The 23,750-nt window shown below is 42.5% G+C and overlaps 1 protein-coding gene across 7 annotated transcripts in view; it reads right to left on the bottom strand.

The window, feature by feature from the left end:
• Nucleotides 1-23,750, bottom strand: part of tenm4 (teneurin transmembrane protein 4) — a 298,762-nt gene that overhangs the window by 237,499 nt on the left and 37,513 nt on the right. Inside the window, exon 1 of one of the 7 annotated variants that reach the window (XM_061826840.1) lies at nt 15,382-15,566. The exons of the other annotated variants lie outside the window; for them this stretch is intronic. The gene's annotated coding sequence lies outside the window, so the exon portion shown is untranslated. Of the gene's footprint in view, nt 1-15,381; nt 15,567-23,750 lie in introns of those variants that run through there. 7 annotated transcript variants of the gene reach the window in all.

Raw genomic sequence — 23,750 nt, 5'->3', positions numbered from 1 at the left:
TTACACTTTTACTTGAGTAAAAAGCTGGAGTTGACACCTGAGTTTCCGCAGAAGTCGTCTTCAACACTAATATCTATACTTCTGCTGCATTAGTGAACTTGAACAATTTTGAAACTTGTTACTCGAGTAGAGCAAGTTGTGTTAAAGTCCTGAATCATTTCAAAGTTGAATATAATTCAGCACATTGGTAAAAGTAATAAAGAGTGCATTTTAAGTTCATCTGATACCCCACCTGAGTGCCGATTACCCCCAACTATTAACAAGTCATTTTTGTGACATTTTTGTGGGTGTGACGTGAGATTATTATCATCTAAAATATGTGCCAAGCCTCAATAAAAGTTGTAAATACTGGTCTAACTCAAGTAGTCAAGTAGTCGCAACGTCATCTTTTCTAGTGGAAGTCCGACAACAGCACTTTTAAGAGCCAAAATCTTTTTTTGGGGGGGCCTCCATGTGATCAACTTTCAAAGCGGCAGCCGTTGACACGTTGACACCCTGTTGTATGATTTACTACGTTTCCAGCACTGCCGCGCTCTTAACTGCGACCAGATTTCAACATCATCAATCCCGCCGGATGCTGATGAGACGGAATTTTAATGCGTCCGCGGCGGCTCGATACTGACAAATTGTGTTGACGCGCACTCTGGCAAAAAAAAAAAAAAAACGAAAAAACCCCCCCAACTTATAAACAGATTTATCGCACAAATTTTTAGAGCAGCGCGTAAATTTTGCGAATAAAACGGCATCTGCCCCACACGGATTTTAATACACACGAGCAAATGTATTTCACAGAAGATGTTTTGAGGGATAACATGTTCAGTAACGTGCTACGAGATTCACTGAGGGGTTTTTACGGTCTTCATTTTGATTTATGTAATCAATGGAAAAAAAAATGGGCAGTCAAATCAATAGATTGTCTTGGTAGTGTGTCAAACATTGACAAACATAATTCTTTGCTATGATTTAGGTAAGCCTGTTTAGCTTTATGCTAGCAAACAATGTAAAACGTCACAGACGGGCAAACGAAAGCATGCGTGTTGCGGTGTGATTACGATTTCAGTAACACATTTTTAAACAAATTGTAGAGCAAGGTGTACACAGCAGAAGGAGCAGCACAATAGCCATTGAATTGAAGTAAAACTGTTAAATTTTCTACATTTTATTAAATTCTCGTTGACATGATTTTTTTTTTTTTTTAAATCAAGCAGGATATTGGAGAGTGTTATATTTCTTATTCAAACCACATTACAAACATTTTTGCTGGGTCTTGTTTGATTTTCGATTCATTTCAATATGGAAAGATGATTTGAGAGGGGGGCACGGTGGATCAGCTGGTAAAATGTTAGCTTCATAGTTCTGAGAACTCGGGTTCAATCCCAGCCCCACTTGTGTGGAGTTCGATGTGTCCCTGCAATTGGCTAGCAACCAGTTTAGGGTGTACTCCACCTCTTGCCCCTTGACAGCTGGGATAGGCTCCAGCACTCCCCACAACCCTTGTGAGGATAAGCGGCAAAGAAAAATGGATGGATGGATGGATGGATGGATGGATTTGAGATCCAAGTTGTCCATTCCAGATGAATTAAATGTTTCTCAGGTCACCGCTGTAGTAGCCCCCCGATAGCACAAGACAATTGTTTTACATTAGACATGGCTTTGGCCTGATTACAAGCTCAGCAAAAAGTTCAGTTTTTCAGCAAATAACACAGGGTAGGTTCCCCCGAAAAATCTGAAGAATGGTTGCAAACATCGAACGGCAACTATGCAGGATTTTAGTGGAATGTCATTTCATGAAACAGCTATTAACATTTTAGTTTGTAAATGTAGGTCAGCCACCAGTGAAACCAATCTGTGGGAAAACGTCGTTTAAAAGGATTTGCAAGACTGTTTTGTATGAAAGTCATAACGGTTGCTGAACGGGCCAACAATCTCATGATGTCACGCGTCAAGCGGACCCAGAAATTTTTCCACGGGAAGGCGACGGCCGGTATAATGAAGCCCGGCCCGTCCCAGCCCGCTTCTCCGTAGGAACCTCCGCGGAAATTCGCCGCCTCCGCGTCTTGAGGTCGTCCAAACAGATGCTTATGTAAGAAAGGAAAGGACCCCGGCTGATCCAATAAGTGTTTACCGGAGCGCGGCTGCCGCCAACGAACCTCCTCTTAACGCTTGTCGTTTGCAATTACTCAGCACGAGTAGGTGGCAGGTGATCGACCCCGGCGACATCTTGTTCTACTTTTTCTGTTTGTTTGTTTTCCTATGTTTTGTTTTTGTACTGTAACAAACTGACAGCCTGTGCTGGCTGCCATCAATCTGCTGCATTGCTACATTATTAATTGTTTTTTTTTTCCAATACTTTCTGATATTGGCAGAGATAAGGACCAAAAAAAAGTGGTAGAAGTCGGCCTTGATTTGCAAATTGTAGAGATGACAAAATACTTTAACTTTTCATAATCGTGTCCGGAGATGATTGATGGAGGCTCATTTGAATCCCGTTGACTGTTACTGAAGAGGAAATTAAACACACACTTGATTTATTGATATAATTAATGGTCAAATGTGATGTTGTACAAAGAGCAAGCGACACGGTCCAGATAGCCTGGATATTATGATATTTAAATTGTTGTTTATCAATTAAATAGCTTAAGTGGCATTTAACGTCCTGCAGAATTGCTCAAATCAAAGCTTGAATGTTTGACGAGTCCATTTTTTTTTTTAATGATTGTTTAAATCAATTACTGTTGCTTCTTTCCCTTTTCCATCAAGCTGTTAATCATTTTGCTGGATGATATGGTTCATGGTGTCAGTTTTCATCAAATATTCATGATAAACCACCTTCGGCTTTGAAGTAAGTGCGCAGAGTTTGAAGGAGATTTCGGCGTCAGGATCAAACTTAATGCAGCTACACATTTCTATACACTGTTGCTGTACGTGATACGCTAGACAATATTTTTGGGGAATAGCTTCCTCCAGCCACATGCTTTAAAGCACACTTGAATTTATTAAAACACACTTTTGGAAGTATTCCTTGGCGCCTGTATTCACAATCACGCACGTCTGTCTCCAAACAAGAGGCCCAGTGTGCTTGCTTTAAGCTGTTTATTTGTTAAATCCCAGTTGACGTTGAGTGGAAAATTGATATTTCTACGATAAAGCCTCGGTTCTAAAACGTCCCCGCTTTTGAACAAATTTCGAGACGTTTTCGCTTCCGTTCCGTTCCGTCTCCGAAAAAAACGGAACTAACATTGCACGCGGTGCAACCACCACACTTTTGTTATTTGGTATTACGCAGCCTCTGTACACAGACTTGTCCCGGTAGTGACTGTTGTTTTTCTTCTTACTGAGGACGACCGTATTAACCCCCAATCACGGCTCCAAAGAAGGAAAGTTGCTTGTTTAAAGTTATTCTGCACTTATGTTAATAAAAAAAAAAGTTTACAAGGCCGGAGCCGAGTCGCTACCAATACGGCAATGCACTCCCAGTCTAGCGTACTCTACTACTAAAGCATACATTTTAAGCAAGAAATAAATATATTCCCAAAATTATTTTATTATATAAAGTATTTAAAGTATACATGTATTTCTACTATGCAGTTTATTATCAGGAAAAGCTGAAATAAAAAGCTTTAAAAAGCCTAATTTTTTTGGCTTGGAACGCATTATTTGTTTTTCCCATTAATTGTAATGGGAAACATCAATTCGGTTTTCAAACAAATCACTTCTTGAACCGTCTTCTGGAACAAATTGTGGTGTTGGTGTTTGTACCAAATGTTGTCCAAAGAAAGTGCGCATTTACAATGCTACATTACATGCTAATGGGAATTAGCATGGATGCTAAAGTAATTAGGGACCTGTTACATTGACCACACATGGCACGAGCAACAAATACAAACGCTGCATATTACATATTACTTTATTCATTCAAAAACTGAAGAAAATGAGAAAAGAAGGTAACTCTGGCTCTACAGTTTTCTCGTAAACTGCACCAAAACCGCCTAACTATTCCTCGCCCCCTGCTCCCTCTCCAGTAATGAGAAAATGATCATTTTCGCTGACAAGAAAAATTAATTAATCACAGCTATTAAGATATATTATGATCAAATGACTTATTACAACAAAATGAGCTCATTTCTGGCATCCGAGCAGAACGCTCTCGGAGACGCATCCAAATAAAGATTGACGAATAATATGCACGTCTAATTGAATCCCACGCGCTCTGGCACGAAACCTCCTTGTGGTTAATTGATCTCTTCCTTCACTTTGGCGTCAATGGCAACGCGTTACGTTGAGACGCGCGTTCCCGTTTGGACGTTAACAGTATGTCTAACACAAGCAAAACAAAAAAAAAAAGTGCACCCATTCCAAAATTACTCATAAGAGAATCAGTACTATACATCTTTAGCTTACTATAAGCATTTATTTAGGTTAATAATACAACTAGGGTAAATTTTTCGAGCTAAATATGACATCAATCATTTAAATCGTTTAAAAACTTTTGCCCATTGTTAGTTAACCTATAATCTGTACAACTCAATTGAAAACAGAAAGGAGACGTAAACAAAAGAAAGAAATAACGGGGTTGCACAAGTGCACACACCCACCCATTAAATAATGACGTGACTGTTTTCAGAATTAAGCAATCGCATTCATACTAATGTTGAATGGGGGTCAGCACAGACTGTAAAGTAAGTTTCTTTCGGCTTAATGTGTGACATCTCAGATGAGCGCTCATATTTGCTTGGAAAAGTTTTTACGCCGGATGCCTTTCCTGACGCAACCCCTGTTGGGGAGTAGATGCCCCAGTGAGATACGAACTCACGACCCCTGTTTTACCAAACCAATGACCTAACCACTGGGCCTCTGGGTGAGCACAGACCACCACCATTTAAAGTGCCTCTCATTAATATGCAATTACGTATTAAGGTGGAAGCATACGTACAATTCCCCCAAGAACGCAAATAAATGCCCCTCAAATATCAAAATACTTTCGGTGGAAGTGATGACAGCGAGGAAAATATTTTGATGAATGATATTAAAAGAAAGAACTGCAGAAAAATGACCACATTTTTCCTGTAGAGCAAAGGGGCCGGTGCTTGAGCACCACCCGTGTGCACATCCCTGCTACTGAGGATGAGCACAATAGAAAACCAGTGGATGGAGTTCCGAAGAATCTCCCGACTGGGGCACGAATGCCGACGCAAGCAAGGAAGACGTACGTGTAACAGCATCCATCACAGACCACGCAGATGCGTATCGCGACGTGGGATGCGAGCGCCGCCGACCTTGAGAAAGATGAGGGCAGAACGGATCACGCCGCATACGAGTCGTCATCTGCGGCCTGCCGGCGGACGTTAAATGAGCAAGAATTCCGCACAGGTGATGACAAAGCGACGCCGCATCGATGATCTGAGCCCGACGGGACAAAGACAAGAAGAGGCTGTCGGTGGACATTTTTTTGCAATATAACCAGTGTCGTTCCAGGAGAGATTAGGTATGACATATTTGACTTAGCTGGGTCAAAAACCTACATTTAAATGTACTGACTACAAATAATTTACAGTATCTTTACCAATTTATGCCAAAGACACATAATGACAGACAGAACCATTAAATGAACCCAACACATTAGAGATTGGTCTGATGTTAGGATAACAAAGACAAACCTACTCTCTGGATCGCACTTCGTTCACTAAAAGTCAACACTAGCCTCAAGTTATCCAGGACCTCAAAGAGTACAAACAGTATAGAATGGATTCACGGTAGCTTCAAAATGAAAAAGCTACGAAACCCTCTTTACTACTACTCCTTGCTTCCCCGCTTCTTTCACCAATAGTCATTTGAAACTCCAGCTCACCAAGGACGCGAATGACCACAAGCAGTATAGGATGTTAAGTATAAAATGGATTCATATAGGGCTAAATCTAGTCTCTGGATCCCACTTCTCTCCCCAAACAACAACTGTTTCACTCTTGCCCACTCACGACCATAATGAAGACAAGCCGTACAGGACAGGAAAAAAAAAAAAAAAAAATCTCTCTCCTTCCTGTTCCCCGCTTCTATCACCAAAATAAGACCAAGATGGCCTCTGGAAAATGGATGCTCACCCAACAAGTTTTAGGGTTAGCGTCCATAGCTCGGAGTCATACTTCAAAAACAGCAATAGCTTGTTTATATTCTGTCATGATAAGAAATCGTGAAGACAGCGTGAAATGGGACAAAGCTCTGCGGCCATAAAGTCTACCCCGATGGTTCCCTCCCTGTACGCAAACCCGACTCGATTATGAATTACATTGTTGACGCGTGGAGCCAATTGACTTGCTGACGAAATGACACAAAAGGCGCACATTGAGAATTCCAGCGCAAATCTCATTACGTATGCCTTTTTCAATTTGCTAACACGCTCTGAGGAGAGGATCTGGGGGTAGTGGGGGTGGTCTTTGCTCTGAAGTAGACAAGGGGGATGCTCGGAGAAGGTTCAGCGCACCCTCGGATTAAGGCCTGTCAGTCAGCGAACGCCCTGACACAAACCGGCTGACACCGCCACGGCTCCGTTTGAAGCGCAACAATCCAGCCTCTTCCTGTTAATTGTCGGTCTTGAACTTATTTTTGTACTTGTACGAGTACCTACTAGATGTGTTCCTGACAATCTTCCGCTCTGCTGTAGACTTCTTGAACTGTCAGGTTTGACAAAATAAATAAAATCAGATGTATAAATAAAAATAGCATCTGTAAGAATCTGCACGCAACTGTATGGTTTCATGCCTAGAAAGAGTACCACAGGGGCATTATTTGCCTTGAGGATGCTCGTGGAAAAGTACAGAGAAGGTCAGAAGGAGGTACATTGTGTCTTTGTGGATCTAGAGAAAGCCTATGACAGAGTACCAAGAAAAGAACTGTGGTACTGCATGCGCAAGTCTGGTGTGGCGGAGAAATATGTTAGAATACTACAGGACATGTAGGAGCGCGGCAGAACAGCGGTGAGGTGTGCTGTAGGTGTGACAGAAGAATTTAACGTGGAGGTGGGACTGCATCAGGGATCCGCGCTGAGCCCCTTCCTGTTTGCGGTAGTAATGGATAGGCTGACAGATGAGGTTAGACTGGAATCCCCTTGGACCATGATGTTCACAGATGAGATTGTGATATCCAGTGAAAGCAGGGAACAGGCGGAAGAACAATTAGAAAGATGGAGGCACACATTGGGAAGGAGAGGAATGAAGATTAGCCAAAGTAAAACAGAATATATATGAGTGAATTAGAGGGGTGGAGGGGGAAGAGTGAGGCTTCAGGGAGAAGTTATAGTGAGGGTGGATGACTTCAAATACTTGGGGCCAACAATCCAGAACAATGGAGAGTCTGGTAAGGAAGTGAAGAAACGGGTCCAAGCGGGGTGTTCTAGGTGACAGAAGAGTCTCCGCTAGGATGAAGGGTAAAGTTTATAAAACAGTGATGAGGCCGGCCATGATGTACGGATTAGAGACGGTGGCACTGAAGAGAGAACGGGAAGCAGAACTGGAGGTGGGCGAAATTAAGATGTTGAGGTTTGGATAGGATTAGAAATGACCTGATTAGAGGGACAGCCAATGTTTGATGTTTTTGGGACAAAGTTAGAGAGAGCAGACTTCGATGGTTTGGACGTGTCCAGAGGCGAGAGAGTCAGTATATTGGTAGAAGGGTACTGAGGTTGGAGCTGCCAGGGAAAAGAGTGAAAGGAAGACCAAAGAAAAGGTTGATGGATGTTGTGAAGGACGACGTGAGGATAGTGAGCGTTAGAGAGGAGGATGGACGAGATAGACATGGAAAAAAATGACATGCTGTGGCGATCTCTAACGGGACAAGTCGAAAGGAATAGAAGATGTATAAATAAAAATACAACAAAATTAAAATTGAAAAGAAGTACATACATGCCGTTTGATTGCTCAAACTTGTCATGGTTTTTAAAACTCATTTGTATAGTTCTCAGTCTTGACTCGATTTCAACCCGAAAAGTCTCGGCCTCGGGGATTTCTGGTCTCGAGCAAGTCCTGGTCTCAGATAGTATGGTCTTCGGCGAAACATGACAATGAAGTGATTGATGAATCTTTACAAAACGGTCGGCAAAAGTGACGTTTCTATTTATCCAATCTGTATTTACACTGGCGCAAATTGTGTGCATTAGAACACACACACACACACAGACACAAAAAAAAAAACATTCTGATAGTTTTGGACAGGATTTTGCTCTGCTGGTCAAACACGATGTGATTCAGGCAAGCGTCCGTGTTTGTGAACGCGGTTGTCGTCGGCGGCGGTCTATTCCCTGCCTGTCACTCACGCTGCGCGGCTAAACATCCACAACGCTCCCTGCCGCATCTTTTTTTTTTATATATACACATTTACACAAAAACTTTAACATCGTCCTCGCAATTGTCCGCATGCGACTGCGAGATTAAAGAATTAAAGGATGGTCCTCGTCGTGTGACGGCGAAGATGTATTTGGGCAGCGGTGAAATAATTAGAAACACAATGTGGCGGCTTGAAGGGAGGATACGATGAAAGGTGATTTAATACTGAGATTTAATGGCCGTAATTAGTTGGGGGGCAGGGAGGGGAAGAAAACAAACACCCCCTCGTCCTTTTATTGCGGCTTGGATGTGTGTGGCGATAAGGAACTTGTGCAGAAAGGACTCCCTCAAGCATGTAAACAGCGTACAGTAAGCCACTTTTCCCAGCAGAAAGTACTGTTAATTAACTTGCTCTTGTTTTTTTTTTTTTTCATCTGCTAATGGAAGGCCACAAGGAGAGTCAAAGTCTTTTGTGTTTACCCGGCAAAAGCAAGACGTGGCTACCGCGCCAGAGAATATTTAATGTAAATAAAGCCGGCAAACATTTAATCCCGCGGGAAGATAAAAAGTGAGTAAGCCTCTGCGGGCGAGGAGGAGGACAGCTGAGATGGCGGCGCGCCACTTGTGACTCCGCATGATTATCAAGCGACGGCGGAATGCGCGGCAAACGGCACGCTCAGCGAGGACGTCACATAACTTCGCATTGCAGACAAAATGGCTTCCGAGGGGCAAAGATTTTGTTGATTTGCCCTGGGTGTGACACCTTAACTTACAGGTGCCCCAACTTTTTACGTTATAAGCCGGGGCTCGGTCAATTTACCGGTGAGCTTTTTTTGCCACCGTGATGTCTGTCCTGTTCTCGAGCGTGAAAATTGCAGTTCGGGAGGCAGCAAACGCCTTTCCAAAAAGAGGCCTCGTCCGCTCACTTCAAGCCAGTTGATGTCTACTGCAAAACTAAACATAAAGCAAAGAAAAGTAGTGCTAACCAAACCACAGCTCATCATTTTATGAAAGTCAGCTAGCGTCATGCTAACACATCATGCGACGCACCACCGATGAATTTAATGACTGGCATCTATGTCGCTTTGTAACAACTCTTTAAGCAAATGACACTTGAACAGCACACGTAGAGACAATATAACAATACATATATTTATATGGTCTTTATCATCTGCAAAGAATGACCATTATTGTGGCTTATTGAGTGAAGAGCTGAGACAGACTCTGTATATGGATCTGTATTATACTGCCCCCACGTGGCCAAAGGGTACCCAACACAATGAGCACCACAGCATACTTCTGAATATTTATTGACAGTTACATCATGTTAACAATTTCTCGCAGTAATTATCAACACTGAGCAGCACAACGTCTATTAAAATTAGTTTCTTATCTACATTCAATCTAATCGCTTTATTGCTGCATGTTTTCATAAAGTATAATCACACGTAGTGGTGTTTTCCTCATTAAAAACACAACTGGCTGAAATGGTTTCATGTTATTTTCATTTGAGATGAAAGTATTCGAGTTATGAGTGTAGTCAGGGAACGAATTAAACTCCTGAAAAGTTGAGGTACTGATTATTTGTTTTCATTTATGCTAAGGATTAAAAAAATGTTTTTTTTTTTGTTTATTACATTATTACTCCACATTTTTCTGCACTATGTATTTTTAGTGTTCAAATATTTTTACCATAATTTCCGACCTATAAGATGTGACTTTTTTCACACACTTTCAACCCTGCGGTCTATGGGGTGATGCGGCTAATTTGTGCGTTTTTTTTTTTCTAACAGCCCCAACAGGGCACTCGAGCGGAAAGGGTAAGATTGAAACTGGTGGAATACGTGTGCCAAGGAAGTGACTTTTACCGGTCCGGCCCTGTTCACGCTCCAATGGCGAGTTACTGCTGTGTCTCAGTGATATTTACCGGTATGCTTTTTTTTAACCGGCCTTGTTAGCGCGGTGCTAGTGTTAGTGTTAGCGTTAGCACAGCGCACCACTAGTGTTAGCGTTGAACTCTATGTTGTACTGTCTTTCTTTGTAAATATTTCGTGTTTCAATGTGGGTTTTAATGTGAGCACTTGCGGCTTTTAACCAGGTGCGCTCTGTAGGTCGGGAATTTCGGTATATATTTAAAGTTTTAAGTTGAAATGTTTCCAAAGTGTAGGGGAGTTTTTATTTTAATGCTGAAACTATTAGAAAATGCTCTCTTCTTGCGTGGGTGAACCTGGAACATAAATTCTATGATGGTACTTGGTACTAACAGCCTCTCTAAAATGCATCTAGTATGTATTGTATATTTGTTTGACGTGTACACCAATACATATTTGACATTTTCTGCCATTGCCTTTTTGCGCTGCCCTTTCCTCTCGCAAACAAGTTGACTTTTCGGTGTACAGTACATAAAGTCAACCATCAGTAGCACAAAAGAGCCGACGAGAACGGAATGATAATGCAACAAACAACATTTGCAGGCGGAAAGTTTGGGCGAGTTTTTGCAGGCGGGGGGGTGGGGGGGGGTCTCACAAAAGGGCAGCCACACACAGTAATGACGCACTTAATAATAGCTTCAACACTAACGAGCACCGTTAAAGAAGGCCATTGAAGATGAATTTGTCACCGGTTGGGCCTTCCATGACGGTGGTCCGTCTTTTTGGAACGAGTGAACAAAACAGCAAAGCGAAGGAAAAAGCCAATTCTTTGACAACACAAGCTCAAATTTGAATCCCCGTACAATCCGCACGCTAAGATGTCGACTGCCTTGCTGCGGGCCAGAGCGCGTTTGATGAAAAGTGGTCTTAATAAGGACACGCAAGGTGCCATTGCGGCTCAAACTGATGGATGAGCTGCCTGCCGCGATGTGAAAGTGACCTGACCTTCCTCCTCCTCGTCTTCTTTGCGGCGGGTTTGGAAAAAGCGTTATTTTCTCCGGAGGGTGGGGGGGGGGCACGGTGTGATTGAAGTTTTCACGACAAGACAGAAATGCGATGGCGCCGTGAACGCGCGTGACGGCGACGCACGAGTGAACAGATCACCGTGTACGGTCGGCGCGACGCCTCACTTTATCGTTACGAGGCGCAACTCGGTGCCGGCCGCCTTACTCTGGGCCTTCGCTACTTTTTGGAGGCAAATTAAACACTTTTTGAATGCTTAAAGCTACACGCTACGTGATTTGATTGAGAAGATTTGAGTTTTTGCATTGATACAAAGTTGATTTTGAGGACTCCTCTGTGTTTTACTTCTTTACGACGTCGACGCGTCGCCTCCTTGATGCTCAGAGCCAACTGTCTGCTCTTCTGCATTTGGGAGTGCCGTGCCTCGATGAGAACGCGTCAGAAAGACGGACGAGATCTCCCGCCTCAAAGCGGGAAAAGCGCATCTCGGCGCGTTGACGGCGATCTGATGCGTATCAATGTCGGCGTATAAATCCCGCTGTCACTGTCAGCTGCCGCCTCTGCCTTTGCGTTGCGGGGAAATGAAACGATTACCTGTTGACTTGATGCCGCGGCCGCGGGGTCATTTTTCTAGCGAGCGTGGTTTCCAATGAAAAGCAGACCTTTCGGGGACGCTTTTCATCGGAAGGGTCATTGAAAACACACGTTGCGGCCCGCGAGTGACAGCTGGGGCAGACACTCGATATACGCAATGAATTTATGGCGCGCATTTTCCATGAAACGACCTCACAAAATCTTGGACACATAACACAGTTGAAGTGGAATATTAATACTTCAAAGAAAGAGGAAAAGTTTTCTGTTGAAAAAAATTATGGAAAAAATTTTGAGTTTGGGGGAATAATGTTGAATGTATACAACTCGGTAAAAAAAAAAAGTTATATTTAAAAACTGTTGTATTTTTGGTTGACAAAAAGGTGTGGAACTATATTTGGGGAACAAAATTAAATCTACAAAAACGTTTGAAAAATTTTGGTTGAAATCATCTTTTGTTGCTGCTAAAAAAAAAACGTTTGGGAGCCTAAAAAAAACATCTTAGTTGAAAAGAAGTAAATTGTTGAAATACACATACCTTTTTGTGAAAAAAAAAATGGAAACTTTTTACCTTTTGTGGAAAATGGGAAAACCTTTGTTGAAAAAAAAAAGTTTATATATTTGATGAAAGACAACAACAAAAAATTGCAGAAACTTGTAAACGCATTAAACCTCAGAAGGGGACTGGCCATAAATGTGAACAGGGTATTATATTTTCTTTTCTTGTCATTTTGAGTTCCTGTGGACGTTTGTTTCTGCCCTGAATTAAAACGGTGCTCCTGTCTATCATCTTGTCACCATTAAGCAAGTCTACGTAACCTCAAGCCATTAAATCTTAGCTAGGATCACGATAGAGGAATATCATTTCACCATCACCAGTGACAAAAGGTCCTCCAATCAAAACGTCCTGCTCTAAGAACCAGGAAGTAGCCTGCGAGCACGCAAACAGATGAATGAAACCAGTTTCCCGGCTCGGCCATGCTGGAGTACTGCGATCCACGAAGTCACGTTGTCGCAGTACAACGAAATCCCCTCATGGCCATGCTTGGCATTTGCTAATTTGTATATTCGCAGATCATTTTGGGAGCCTGGCCTCCATTCAGCAGTGAAAAACTCGACTGTTCAATGTTTGTGCGTTCAAACGAAAACAACGCAAGAATTACTTTGGCCTACCGTGTTGAATCTCGCTACTTTATGAAACAAAGGGTTATATTTGTGTACATGGTGTTGATGTTTTATGGTCCTCTCTGATTTTTTTAAGCACTCTCTCATGATCTTATGGCTTCAAAACACAATTCAAAAACCTCTTCTAGCAGCGCTTCAAGTACTGTATTTGCAGATTTTCACTATTTACAGCAGCGCTCGCACGCCCACCCTTTTCCCGGAATTTCATTGAAGTTGCTAACATCCACTTCCCGTCCACTTGACTTGACGACGGAGCATATTTCCCATGACTACCTCCCGCACTTGATTGACAGCAGCGAGACGGCAGCCGCGCTGATACCGAAGAGTTGGAGATCAAATTCCCCCCGTATCGTTGGAGTAATTCTACACGGCGTACTTCAGCTGCATAGCGCCTGGTGTCTACGTCAAAGTCGATTGATAGCGTCAGGGGGGGAACGTCGGAATCTCGGGCTGTTGTCACGGACCCAGCCTGAATATCCACGCCAAAACCAAGGAAATCACTGACATATCGGACTTGTTCCAGTAAGATGTGTTTTTAGTAAGTGAAGCTGCAGGAAAAAAAAACATCTGATCATCATCAAAACATCTTCGGGATATACGTGGTAGTTATGCGTAATTGCTGTTTGTGGATTATGATTGGAAAAATCCGCCTCTGGACACGGAAAGTTTGAGAAAGCCTGCTGACGTTTGTTAGCGCGCATGTAGCGCGTACCACGCGTTCATGCATGGCGCTGAATGACTGCGGGTGGGGGGACTGGGGTGAGGCAGACTAAAATACGGCATAATCTATCATCATATTTCCGTCACGATTCGGGCCTTCAGCTGCACAATTTAAGTCCCCCCCACCCCCCCCCACCCCGCGCCCCGCCTATCCCTGCCATTTCTCAGGTTTTTGACAAGCAGATGATGGTGTTTCAGGCCCTGAGACATGCTGTATCTTCAGGTAATTGCTCCTTCACCTGGCGGCCAGCGGGAGGGAGACACCAGCGCTTCTGTTTTGGTTCGTTTTTAAAGTAAAATTGGGTTTCAGTTGCGGTGGTAAATTAAATGGGGTAGTTTTGAGCTACTTTTGTATTTAATTTCCAATAAGTATTTGCGTCCATGTTCTTTCATTTTCAGTATGATAAGATTAAAGGACCATTTCTAAACGTGTGTTATTGCACTTTCGTCTCGCAGCTTCCAAACATTTTTTTTGTCATCTTTTGTTTTTCCCTTGATTCACCTGTGAGGATCTTTTGCCAATAGCTGCCATTGATTTTGACCTCGAGCCAACTGAAGCCTCCATATAATACTTTTATACTTATTTTTTAAAAAGGCTTTTTTTTGCGAGCACAGAGACATGCCACAACACGGGGGGGGTGCATCATAAACTGTTAAAAAAAAGAAAGAAAGAAAAAAAAGTCAGTGGCAGTGTTTGACTTTGTTGTTTATTTTGGGCAAAGGAGGATATGCACCAGGATTGGAGGATATATTTGGGAGCAGGTATGGAGGTGAGCAATTATTTCTCTTTGAGGGTGCACCTGAAAGAAAACACTGCATCAAAACTCATTTTTTTTTAATGCACTTTAGGAATCCTCAACACGGCCAATCGCAAGCTCCCCCGAAACAACAGGAGTGGACAACTTTTATCGTAACAGGACTCGAGAAAAAGTCTCAAGGAACCGTGCCCAAAATTGAAGGGGAAAAAAATGTCAGCCAATTTACTTTAATGCAGTCATTTTGGACTGACCGACCTGTCAATCACTCGTACAATAATCGCCAATCAGATAGCCGCATTGTCTTACCCCAGGCTTGACACGCCCCTCTCGCAATATTGTCCCACAAGCAATGCTGGTTATCGGTCGCGTGGGCTTGGAAAAGTTAGTGTTACAAACAAAATGGTCCTCCGATGCGCTTGGGGAACGTGCAATTCTGATGAAAGATATCTGGCTAGGTTACAAGGGGCCATCTTGATTGATTTTCCAAAGCCTAAAACACAGTTGACGAAGTGTCTACGACGGATTAAGGCTCACAGAAGAGGGCGCGTACACCTAAGTGTGGACAATATCAACAAACACAAGGCTGTATGTTCAAAGGTAAGTGAGGGAGAAGAATCTTCTGAGTTTGATTTCATTATTATCAGTGCTTCTTTATACATTGGAGGAGAACAACTTTCACTTCGTTAGTGTATCACTAACCTGCTGAATGAAGTGTGTCATGTTTTATCCCGAAGAGTTGGGTTAGTGATACTAAATGCGCGATGTCATGCAAGAGAAACGTCTATTTGCCTATTTGTATCACATCGGACTTTAAGACAGAGCTCTGGGTTCCATTACGACCGAAGTCAAATGAATACACCCACTCACTTATAAAGACTACAATATCACTCGTGATCTTTCCAAGTAAAAAGTACTCACCCTGCTTTACATGCACAGTACGATTCCACTCTTCTTTCCTCTTGTATTTCAATATGAAGTTTGTGAGGCGTCTAACTTTTTTGCATCGATCGCCAACGTTTCGCTGTGACTCTGACATTGCGTCCTCTTCCGTTCAAAATCTTAATTTCGTGTACATATCCTTGCGTGACGTAGTTCAGACGTCTCTGTAGAATTCTCTTGGACAAGTCTGACGCTTTTGGCAAAAAACATACCCCAATATTTTCTGGAATATGCGCTAGAGAATCCAGTTCAGATTGTCAGACATGACAACTGTAGCTAAGTGGGGGCGGGGGGACTGAAGATCGCCAATCGGAACGGTACTTTAGAGAATTTGCCATAAAAATTTCCTGCACCCCCTTGGAAAGTAAGAAAAGGATGAGCCCCCGCCAGCAGTTTTACAATAATGTACAAGAAAGCTTCAGTGACTTCTGGTGGGTATTAGCAAAATAAAAATGACTGATTCAGAGTATCAACAGGAAGTCTCCCAGTTCGTAACCCCTCCTAGAAAATATGAACAAATCTCCCCACACGACAGTCGACCGGAAACTAGATGAACACATGTGGGAGGACGGAACGGCCGGGAAAAAAAAGTGTCAAGGAACAAAGGCTGCAATGAAACTGGAAGTCGGCCATTATGGCTTGAAGAACCCATTTTGGGCTGACATCTTGAAGTTGTGCTTTAACTACAAAATTCACCGCAATCGGCCCCCATCAGAAGTAAGAACTGTCGACAGATGAGGTATCCAAAATTACCCATCTTTTTATTGTCGCTTTAGAGCAATTCTATTCCTTTTATTGGCTACACCTTCCGTGCATACTCAGAGTTGATTCCACCTGAATTTCTACCCGCCTCCAGACTGAACTTTCCACGACCACTGCAGGAAATTCCAGATTGTAGGTCATTGGATTGAGGACGTCACATGAGTTGGAGAAACAGCTCCAAGGAAGCTTTTTTTTTTTTTCGTTAAAAAAAAAAAGTGCTATTTTAAGAGTCTGTCTGAATTTAACACCAAGCAAGAGCACCAGTGGCCGCGTGTCGGAGAAGCCCAATCTGCATCTTATGCCTCTAATCCCTTTACATGCACAGCCTTGTAATGACATGCGCTGACCCACTTAGTTCCACTCTCCCTCCCTCAGACGGTCTGACATTTACGTCGCCTCCATAGCCGCACGCTCTGTGCATCGGCGCAACACCGTGGCCTTCCTTTCACCTTGTTCGGTTTTAAAAAGAGCGCATATTCTCGTATAATTATCAGTCACGGAGCAGAATGGGTTTATGCGGCATTAAAGCTGAGAGTGGAGTCCGTATTGCGGGACAAAAAAAAAAAAAAAAAAATGGTTAAATCAGACGGTCTTATCTGGAGCTATATGACGAAAAAACGTAATACCACAACACCAAAACTCAGAAAGTAGCAATTTTTGGCAGTAAAGTATGATGCAGTGAGAGTCTTTGTATGTTGCAGATGAGCTAAATTTTGCCTGGATTGTTAGCAGAAAGTTATGGAGAATCTTTGCCACACGCACATGTATAGCCGCTTTTTCTAACTATTCTTTTCAAAGCAAAATCATTTGTAAGCCATTTTTTTTCCAAGTTAAACGAGGTGATATTAAATTGTTTTGGCATTATACTTTGTGGTATATTTATGGGATCAGGACACAATTACTAACAATTACTTTATGTACAATTTTTGTTTGGTATGCTGAGATGTTTTCTTAAGTAAAGTATGTGGCTCGATAAAGGTTGGGAAACACCATTTTAATGGAAGAAAATATCTTGAAAAGTTTGTTGCTCGGGATGGCCAAGTACCAATCGCAGGTATCGTATTGGGTCGATATTGGGTTTATTTCAAGGGGTCGGGTACATTTATTAAGTCCTCCTGTCCAGCAGTTGGCGCTACGCTGCAGAGGTTTGACAAATCGGTGGATCATCGTGTGTGTCAGAAAGGTCTTTGTTCGCAGTTATGTTATTATCTTCATTGAAAATGTACGTATTAAAAGTATTGGTATTTGTGAATACTCATACGGATATTGGTCTGGTGTCGAACATCCCTGATTTTTGTCTTCGCTACTTTTAGTGTTTTGTTTCCATTTGTGAGAAAAATGCGTACTATGCCTACTTTATGAAAGTTGAGCAATGTTAAATCAGCCATTTTAAAATATGGTCCCGGATAAATAACGTTGGAGTGAACCCAAATATTAGTGACTTGGTATTCACAAGTAGTTCTAGTCATAGTTGCGGGGGGTTCTTTTTTTCAGTTGGGGGGGGACCTATCCTCCACTCTTTCGTGTTTTTGTGTTCAGGTCAAAACGTCTGACATAAAAACTGCTTCGGCGCCATCTGGTAGCAACCTGGTGCGAGGCACTCATGTTAAAGTCTTTATTGAGTCAGGACATAGCTTTGTCTAATTGAAAGAAGAACAACTGACATCTTGTGGTATCCACAGGGATTTGCAAACCTTGTGTGTGGGCAGTAATTATTTGCAGATTTTAGCTATTTGTGTTGCTGTATGTATTGTATGGTCCAAAATGGAGGCGGGGGCATAATAAATCTCCTTTAAGTCTTTGTTTTATCTTGTGTCTGCTGCAAATAAATCGAACAGAGCCCAGTAGTGTACGTGGACCATATGCAGCGTCATAAATATCGCAGCTCCACAACTGTGAGCGAAATGATTATTTTATCAGTAAATTCCCAGATTTCAAGCGGCTGTGATAACAGACAAGCAAACACTGCCGGCCTTGAAGGAATTCGGTCTCCCCCAGCATCCTGCCAGTTTTGTTCCGCTGCCCATTTGTCAACAGGATGTCCAATCGCTCAGTGCCAGGCGGGCAAATCAGCGCCTTGTCACTTTTGACATGAAAATCGCCGCGCTCAGACGAGTCGGCGGGTCCGCTGTGCCTCGCGGCGACGGGGCTCCATCAAAAAAAAAAAAACACCCAGAATAAAGGCAAAGCGGACGTAGTCGAGCGGCGAGGTGCCTTTGAGATGGAGGACATTTCTTTGATCAGGGGAATCAAAACCCTGATTGAGCAGTGTGACCCAAACTCCCTTTGTCGGAGAGAGAGAAATGAGGTAGAATGATGGCATACAGTACATATAAATACTGCACATGCAAGCTGGCTGGCTGTGACATATTTCTATGGTAGGAACTTGATTGATTGATTCAGTAAAGCAATTAAAAGTGCACCACCGACCACTCGTGTGAGCCACCCTGGAGCCACGCATTGATACCGAAAACCTTTTTAGTAGAGACTTCACAGAAAGATAATTAGTTCGCCCACACACACACGAAAAGAAAAAAAACAACAGTATTTAGTCTGACTAGTGTCCAAGTAAGCTGCTGCACTCCACTTACACACTGAAGGGTGTCATTTCCACACAGACTACAGCCTGGCGTCTATGAAGTGTTCTCGCATTTTCATGACAGCCTCCCACGTCTGGCCTGTACAGTTTCACATGTTCTGCCCTTAACAGAAAGTTCCACATATGTTGCTCACGCCATAAAGCAAAGAGGCTAAAACGAAGCGTGGCAGATTTATAGTGCAGTTATTTTTAAGCCAAGGCCAGTTTCTTGTTATCGAAGTGGGAAAATTTTAATCGTTCAAAAGAATGCACATCTCTGATAAATTTCACACGCTAAGAAAATAACAGTATTTCTTAAAGTAGTGGGAAATTAGGTAATGGTAGATGTGCTGTGGCTTCTACTGAACTACAGTGAAGAAAATAAGTATTTGAACACCCTGCTATATCGCAAGTTCTCCCACTTAGAAATCATGGAAGGGTCTGAAATTTTCATCGTAGGTGCATGTCCACTGTGAGAGAGATAATCTAAAAAGAAAAATCCAGAAATCACAATGTATGATGTCTAACGATTAATTTGTGTGATACAGCTTTCAACACCTTTCTATCAGCTAGAATTCTGACCCTCAAAGACCTGTTAGTCCCCCTTTAAAAGTCCACTTCCACTCCATCTATTATCCTGAATCAGATGCACCTGTGTGAGGTCGTTAGCTATATAAAGACACCTGTCCACCCCATACAATCAGTAAGACTCAAACTTGTAACATGGCCAAGACCAGAGAGCTGTCCAAAGACACCAGAGACAAAATTGTACAACTCCACACGGCTGGAAAGGGCTACGGAGAAGGTCCACTGTTGGAGCAATTATTAGAAAATGGAAGAAGCTAAACGTGACGGTCAATCGCAATCTGAGTGGAGCCCCGTGCAAGATAACACCTCGTGGGGTTTCAATGATCCTTAGAAAGGTGAGGAATCAGCCCAGGACAGGACTTGGTCAATGACCCGAAAAGAGCTGTGACCACCGTTTCCAAGGTGACTGTTGGTAATACACTAAGACATCATGGTTTGAAATCATGCATGGCACGGAGGGTTCCCCTGCTTAAACCAGCACATGTCAAGGATCCGTCTTAAGTTTGCCAATGACCATTTGAATGATACAGAGTAGTCATGGGAGGAAGTTTTGTGGTCAGATGAGACCAAAATGGACGTTTTTGGTCATAATTCCACGAACCATGTTTGGAGGAAGACGGATGATGAGTTCCATCCCAAGAACACCATCCCTACTGTGAAGCGTGCAGGTGGTAGCATCGTCCATTTGGGGTTTTTTTTTCTGCACATGGGACAGGACAACTGCACTGTATTAAGGAGCGGATGACCGCGGCCATGTATTGGAGATTTTGGGGAACAACCTCTTTCCCTCAGTCCGAGCATTGAAGGTGGGTCGTGCCTGGGTCTTTCAACATGACAATGACCCGAAGCACGCAGCCAGGAAAACCAAGGAGTGGCTCCGGAAGAAGCATATCAAGGTTCTGGCGTGGCCTAGCTGGTCTCCAGAACTAAACCCAAGAGAAAATCTTTGAAGGGAGCTGAAACTCCATGTTTCTCAGCGACAGCCCAGAAACCCATCTGATCTAGAGAAGAACTTTGTGGATGAGAGGGCCAAAATCCCTCCTGCAGTGTGTGCAAACCTGGTGAACAACTACAGGAAACGTTTGACCTCTGTAATTGCAAACAAAGGCTACTGAACCAAATATTAACATTGGTTTTCTCAGGTGTTGAAATACTTATTTGCAGCTATATCACACAAATAAAATCATTAAAAAAAAATCCTACATTGTGATTTCTGGATTTTTCTTTTTAGATTATCTCTCTGTGGACATGCACCTACGATAAAAAATTTCAGACCTCTCCATGATTTCTAAGTGGTAGAAAATGCAAACTCCCAACAGGCTGGGCTGGGATTTGAAACCAGGACCCCAGAACGCGGAGGCCAACACTCTAACCAGTTGCCCCACCATGTCGCCAGTGAACCAATCAATCAATCAAATTGAATTCATACAGCAGTTTTCATTCACAAAAAACACAACCCAAAGTGTTTCACATAAGCGCAACGCACACATAAATGCAAGCGCACACGTATATACAAATAGCAGCGAGAGAGACTCGCAATACTCGCAGTCAACCCATCCATTCATTTTCCAAGCCAGTGAGCAGGCATATATTCTTTATCCTCTATGAGGAACTGGGCCGTCTACACGATACACTTTCATGTCATCGTAAGTCTTTCTTGTACCGCCCCCAGGTGGCCAAGACATGACTACTCAATTGATGCAAAATGAAACAAAAGCTTTAATTCATTTTAATTCGATTCAATTGTTATTACTGTATGTTATTGTAACATACAACATTATAGAGTGCTGTTTTTCATGTGTTTGCTTTTTTTTTAGGGGGGGGCTGCAAGAGATATAGTGTCATTTCCATTCATTTCATATGAGATATGCATCATTTGAGTTACAGACGTGGTCATGGAACAAATTTAACCGATATAACGCATTTTACTCATACCAATTTTTCAAGCCGAGTATAAGCACTTACAGAGGAGTCATCGATTCCTGATAATTACGCTATTACGTACTGCTATTGTGATGAAAACATGCTTTGTTTTAATCCGATATTCTTTGAAACAACTTGTTCTCGATATGTTTCATTCTAATATGACATTTTTTAGAGAAACAAATTGTCATTACAACAAAACACTAAATGAATAAAGCCCATATTAAAAAACAAAATAAACAAAAAAGGATCACTTCACCTGTAATAATGTAGTGTATGTTAACTATAACATTCCAATATACATATATATATATATTTTTTTTTAATTGCCATGTAATAATGCTGTACAGAAAGAAAGGAAAACCTTCACTTTTATTTCCAAACTACCTGAACGCAACTCATGTAGCTGCTTTGTTACTGCCTGTGTAAAAAAATGAATGGAGTCAGGCCAGCGTTAATTCCACAGCAAACGGGCAAAAGCCCACAAAATACAACGCAACTGGCAACGAGGTGCACGCAGTTTCACGGGCTCGTTTGTGCAACACGCGGCACGCAACGTGCAAATTAGTTTCACACGGGAAAAATGAAAGTGCGTTTCCGTCTGCTTAACGTCACTGTTAAGGTGACAAAAGTTCCCAGCTCGGGCTCATCACGATTCACAAAAGCTGTCTGAACACTACATGGCAAAATACAAAACACAGAAAAGTTTTCCCAACAGTTGCAACTACATCCGGCGAAGTTTTTTTGTTGTTTATGTTAGTTGTTCTATTTCAAATTTCTGTCGCGGTTTTTTCATGTTCAGGTTTTTATGTTACATTACATTATGTTCAGGTTTGATTTGAAACAAAACAGCACTTGGGTTTTGCTCTGTGACGTTAAGCTACGGCATGTTATAACTTCATGTTTGTCATTTCAATTCACAACACTCATCGGTTTCATGTGTAATCTTTATGTATTTGGCAAAGGTGGGACAAGAGCGTACGTGGCCAACTGTACATAATCGGCCAACACAAGCAGTGTGAAATGTGTCGGAAAGAGGTTCCGCTGGCTGGCACTTTCATTTCCGTGATGCTTTTTTAATGGCGCTCCCGAAACGGGCTATTAAGGGTAAGATGGCCTCTCTCATTGGATGGCTTTTTTTTTTCTTTTCCCCATAATGTAAGTACACATGTTATTAGCGGGGCTGCGTGCACCAGCGCAAATATGAGCCTTGTCTCATTGTTATTGTGGTATGAATGACTTGTCTATTCGCACGCTAAAGATAAAAATCAACCGATGGAAAGAAAAAAAAATGTAATCTCCACCTTGAACTTGTGGCCAATCGTAGGGTGGAAAAAAAACATAACCTTCAGCTTTAACCTTGATGTTTACTGTTGCACACCCTGGCAAACACGGCACAGTGAGTGATCACGACGAGGATAAAGTCTCCAAACTACAGTTGCAATGTGTGTGTGTGTGTGTGTGTGTGTGTTTGTGTGTAAAATTGTCATTGCTTCACACTTCTACTTTGCTGACATTCAAGCATACGAGCCTGCATGAGAGCTGAATGAAAGTTGACGAATTTAACTGTTTAGTTCTTATTCCATTCACGCAATAATAATTAGAATGCAATATCTAGACAAGTGGGGGCCCCATACCGCATATTCTTGCCTCCAAAAAGAAAATCTGCATTTACTTGCAATTTAGGCACCTAATTTCTGTCGCGGAAAGACAGACCGGCGGACAACATCTGCTGGCCGCGGCGGGGAGAGCGAGTGGAGTGCCAGCGACGAGGAAAAGATGGCGTCCAGTGGGCTGACGCACAAACGTATTACAGCTTTTGTGTGACTTTTGGCTGAATCACAACTCCTGAAATCAGTTCATTTCTTTACACGGTCTTTATTGTGTTTTTATATTTATATTTTGGAATAGTGTTCTATATTTTCTCTATTAAAACTGTCTGGTGGTCTAGGTGACAGAAGAGTCTCCACTAGGATGAAGGGCAAAGTTTACAAAACAGTGGTGAGGCCGGCCATGATGTACGGATTAGAGACGGTGGCACTGCAGAAACAACAGGAAGCAGAACTAGCGGTAGCAGAAATGAAAATGTTGAGGTTCTTGCTCGGAGTGAGCAGGTTGGATGGGATTAGAAATGAGCTCATTAGAGGGACAGCCAAAGTTGGATGTTTTGGAGACAAGGTGAGAGAGAGCAGACTTTGATGTTTGGACATGTTCAGAGGTGACAGAGTGAGTATACTGGTAGAAGGATGCTGAGGATGGAGCTGCCAGGTAAAAGAGCGAGAGGAAGACCAAAGAAAAGGTTAATGGATGTTCTGAGGGAGGACATGAGGACAGTGAGTGTTAGAGAAGAAGATACACAAGATAGGCTTAGATGGAAAAAGATGACACGCTGTGGCGACCCCTAATCGGGACAAGCCGAAAGGAAAAGAAGAAGAAAATATGACAAAAATGTTGTGGCTTCTTTTAAGGGCATTTGGAACAAATTAATGGAATTCGC

This window comes from Syngnathoides biaculeatus, chromosome 8 (assembly GCF_019802595.1).
Source record: "Syngnathoides biaculeatus isolate LvHL_M chromosome 8, ASM1980259v1, whole genome shotgun sequence".
Classification (NCBI taxonomy): Eukaryota; Metazoa; Chordata; class Actinopteri; order Syngnathiformes; family Syngnathidae; genus Syngnathoides; species Syngnathoides biaculeatus.
This window is presented reverse-complemented; position numbering and strand designations above follow the sequence as displayed.